General features: G+C 42.7%; 1 long non-coding RNA gene across 1 annotated transcript; it reads right to left on the bottom strand.

The window, feature by feature from the left end:
• Positions 1-585: 585 nt before the first annotated feature.
• Positions 586-2,620, bottom strand: LOC103647409 (uncharacterized). The gene is made up of 3 exons (XR_562828.2): positions 1,756-2,620; positions 1,326-1,439; positions 586-1,129 (listed from the first exon to the last, which is right to left on the bottom strand). It is a non-coding gene; the product is annotated as an uncharacterized lncRNA (long non-coding RNA).
• Between the last annotated feature and the right edge of the window lie 2,342 nt (positions 2,621-4,962).

The raw sequence follows: 4,962 nt of genomic DNA, 5'->3' as shown, positions 1-4,962 counted from the left end.
AGTCCTTATGGTACTTTGAAAGTTTTGTGTCGCCGACGATGAACTCGGACGGCGTCAACGACTTTTCGAAGTCGTGAACATAAGGCGCACACGAACAACGAGCTCGGCGAGACTTTCGGTGTCGGCTGCACGACACACGTCTGGCAGTAGCGAACGAAGGTGGCGAGGCGACGATGCAGAACCAGGCGCGTGGCACGGGTGGCGACGACACGACACATAGCAAGCGATGCAAAAGGAGAAGCGAGCAGGAGATGTGGCTCTGTTGTGGTGGAGGAAGAAGGCCGTGAACCTGCAATTTATAGAGCAGAGAGAGGCGAGGGCTTCAGGGAAAGAGATCGCTGCTGCCAGTAAGAAACGAGTCTGTCTATTGGGAAAACAAATATGGGGAAGATGGGAGTAATTCACGTGCAAGGGAAGGAGATCAAGAGAGGAAACAAATCTGACGGCTGCTATGTTTCCTACATATATTAGCTACTGGCATGAAAACAGATCGAGTACAAAGGGCATGCAAAAACAGATCGTTGGTCCAGGTGAGTCACGGTTCAACTCGATGCGGTATGTGCTGTTAGCTCTTACAGGGAACAATGGCCAAGGAAGCGCCAAAATTACTCTGGATTTAATAACCAGCTATTTCAGATGTGCATACAGTAGTTACATGATGAACACAACCACTACTGATCAGGCTCCAACTGGTCACATTAAATATGCTGTTTTGCTGTACAATTCTTTGAACTATCATACTCCTATTACCTACGAGGCTACGAACAAAACACAGCTAGCTTCTCTCCAGTGGTTCCAAAGCTAAACTCTCAACTACTACATGTATTTGGTTTCGGTGCTTACACATAGAACACCTGCCCAACATTCAGTAGGCTCTCATGGGGAACATTGAAGATGGTGTTGTTCTCCCTGCAGATCTTCCTAAGGAAAGCATACAAGTAATTGATAGCAACCTTCTTGATGAACCCTGAATCTCTGCGGGCCCTGATGACCGTGTTCCCGAGGATGTGCACCACCCCGGCGTCCCTAGCATTTGCCCCAGGTGAGTCACGGTTCGGGCCCCTGACACCGAGCAGGTTCAGACATGCGCCCTGTGAAGCAAGACAAGTGCCACCCCAATAGTGCCTACCTGAGAATGGACAGATTACTGGGACAAATTATTCACACAAAATACGACATTCAATCAAATGACAGAAATGAAAAGCACGAGGGATAAGTAAATAATCTGGAAGGATAGTGGGTTGTTGATTTTATAATTCCAACAAAACTTTATAGTACTAACTATAAGCCTATAGCCTTACACAGAGAACAAAAAATCATAGTACCTCAATGGAAGGCATGGTCACAGAGATGTGAAGGTCACCTCCATCATTCACTGCCTCCATCATGGTGATGCACTGTGAGCTAAATATGCAGTTGCACACCGAAACTCATGCAAGCTAACAATTGCAAATATGATAAGAGCACAATCAGAATGCATCCCAAGAAAAAAGGCAGCGAAAAAAAAGACGGAGATGGCAATTTTTTAACTGTCTGATAGAAAGTAGAAAAAGAAGATAAGGTGAATGAGGAACGATTGTAACTAAACAAATAACAGATGGTATGTGTAGACAAGATGTGACCATTTGTCATCCCAATTGTCTCAATATAGAAGAATCATCGGTGTCATATTTTTTTCATATTTATCTTTTCACATACACCTGGTTTTGAATTATTAATCTAGAGAATAATGGATAAATGTCGATTTGACCATACCTCAGTGAGTGCAGTATAGTGGAGCCTCTTTACTGTATTGGATTGGAACCACCATGGTAACTAAGCAACATTTCACACAAAGGATAGGGCTATGGGGATTAGATCATCTTGAACTGCACCACGGTATCTGACAGGACCTGCACCACATCCAGCACCTCTCTTTAGATATGATTTAGTGGGATCTGACAGGATCTGCAAGTACCTGGTATGGCTTCCCAGGAGACCACTCCCGCGCATTTCATCGAACAGCTCCCACGCGTTCCTGGTGCGGCCCTGCGCGCTCAGCCCGTGCACGAGGTAGCTGTACGTGAATGCATCCGGCTCGCACCAGTACAGTGGCCGCATCTGGTGGAACAGGCGTAGCGCGTCGTTGAGATGCAAAGACTGCCCGTAGCCCCTGATGAGCACGTTGACCGTGCGCGTGTCAACGGGGCACCCCGCCGCCGCGTCCGTGTGGTCCAGGTCCTCCTGGCTCGCTGCCAGGCCACGGTTCAGCCCGGACACAGTGCTCTGCGCAAGTCACCCAAGCAGAGCACGAGCGATCCGTTCGCATTTCACTATCACAAGTGATATACAGCCTAATAAAGCAAATGTGCAATGTGTAACACCAAACTTACAGGACTGAGCAATATACAGCCTAATAAAAGCTATAAGTAGCTGATTAAGTCACAAGTGAATATTCAAACTTACAAAGGCTTAGATGTTATGACATGTACCAAATTCATTAGCTTGATTAGCGTAAACACAGTTAAAAACATCTCTTCCTTGATACCAGACCAGACATCAGTTAACTCTAATGTCCATGAACGTGCCCCCTACAGAAGTACAATTCACAAGACAAAATGGTTTTGGTTTAGTGTCTAATGAAATAACCCCATGAACAGTATCCTTTTTTTGTTTACACAAATATACTATTGATCCATTTTAAACCTCTGACTGCAATCACAGTTAGCCTAAAGATCTAATGTTTATCCAAAGTGTAGAGGTTCAACTAAAATGTTACAACAAGCCATGATAGTACCACTTCACTCATTAAGATATGCGTACATTCATTTCTAAAATCTAAAATAGATTTAGAGACACAATATAAGAAGAAAAGTTAAGGATACATAAACCAAGAAGAAAACCAAATTACCATGTAACTGATGCATTCTCACTGTCAAGACTCAAGTATAATTCAATAATATATAAGAAAAAAATGAAGAATTCATGTACATCGTCACCCTGGATGGTCATCTCACCTGAACATCTGCCATTGAATGGTGGCATGTAGAAGAACCTAAAATTCATAACATCAGAGCTTAAAAACTATAAAAATGTAATGCCCATGTATAAACTTTAGTGAACCAAAATTATAAACCCATTGTATAAACCACGCAACTATAGTATAGAAGGCACACTAAATATTAAAATGATAACAGTTAATAGAGTCTTAAATATATGACAGTTAAAACAATTGAACTCGATGATGGGTTTTGCTCCGCCATCTGCCGACACAGACGGTTTCCCGCTGTTGGCATCGCCGTTGTTGAGTGTCGAGAGCATGGTCTGTCATGGTGTCCCCTTGTAGTGTTCCCGACAATACAATGCAATACACAAATGATATTGCACTGCAGCTAGCCAAGGTAATAATCTCTATTAGTTCATTCTGTGTAGACAAAAAAGAAATCCAACACATTTAAGAAAAGACACAATAGTTCGGTGTATATGAGTGATTACCTTTTCACGACCCCACACGTTTAAGAAACCATCTCATATAGAAATGACCAAAACAGATGCTTTGCAGGTGACCACTGAAAGCCAAAAGAGAGAATTATAGAAAAAGGTATCCAAAAGCATCATATGAAGCAACCACATCCACATAAAGAGAAAATAACAGCAAAAAAATATCTCAACATGCCTAGTGCCTGAACACAAAGAACTGAAGCTTTGTGCCCCTCAAACTTGTGAATTGGAGAACCAGCTCCTCCTAAGCCCAGATTCTAATGATCCTACATTCAGACAGTTCGACAGACCTATTTAGGCACTTAGTTGTGCACTTGTAGACAGTGAACTAATTGGCATTAGTTGTTAAACTTGTTATTGAACTAATTGGCATTAGTTGTGCACTTGTGCTATCTCTGGTATTATCATTTTGTTATCAGCTACCTGCCTGTCGCTTTTACTAAATCTCTAAACATTTGGTTATCAGCATTACTTTTGTAGACAGTGAGAACCTTGACTGATGGGTCGCTCGACGTGGTAGTAGTAAGTGAAACACATGTACAATCTTATATATTTAACAACTTGCAATTTGGAAGAGAGGGTGGTAGTAGTAAGTGAAACACATAAATACCTGCTTGTGCTTGCAGCCCTTGTGGGGTCAGAGATGTCCTGGTAACATTTCCAGGACCACTTGCTTTCTCCCAAGGATTCTTACACGAATCATCAGAGACTGGTCTACCCCTTGATGACGCAGCAAGAGGTTGTTCTTTGAAAAACAGCAGAGCAGTGTGACTGGCCTGAGCGACACATCTGGCGGTGTCACATCTCCAGGTATCGGCAGTCAACACCTAATTTTGCTATACAATTAAACCAAACAAGCATCAAGCAACCAGGACCACACTGATCTTGTTACAATAGAACCGGGTTGTCATCGATGCACCTTTCCTGTTACACAAAGTAAACTGCAGTGAGCTTGAATTCTTTATAGAAACAATGAGCTTCCAGAATTGCACCCTGATAAAAAACTGGTGAAAGGGCACTTTTGTTCATGTGCTACTCACCGCGCTGAGTTGAGCGAGGCCTTGGCGATGCAGATGCCATCTCGTGTAGATCTTGTAATGGTGTGAGTTGCTTGACAAGGAGGGGGATGCTCCCTAATCATATCAATGTTGAATAATCTAAGACCCTGCCAATCAGGTGAAAGGAAAAAGCAAAATGAGACTAATTCACTCTAAAGTCTAAACAGGGGAAAAACGAAGGCGCAAGAATCACATTACCAGTCGTCGCCGTAGTTCTCGTGCCAAGATCTCAAGAAATGGTCTCGGAGGAAGTTCGGATAGGGGCATGTTAGAAAATCAGTTGCCTACAATGTTTTCTAATGCAACGGAAAAACCTACAAGGACAAAAAAATTGGACAAAAAAATTTCACGAAAGGACCAAACTATGATATTTCAAAATTGCAGATACATCATAATGAGGGCTAAGTTTGTTATAATGATTCAA

Source organism: Zea mays, chromosome 2 (genome assembly GCF_902167145.1).
Source record: "Zea mays cultivar B73 chromosome 2, Zm-B73-REFERENCE-NAM-5.0, whole genome shotgun sequence".
Lineage (NCBI taxonomy): Eukaryota > Viridiplantae > Streptophyta > Magnoliopsida > Poales > Poaceae > Zea > Zea mays.
Note: the sequence above shows the minus strand (reverse complement) of the source record. Positions and strands in the feature narration are given on the sequence as shown.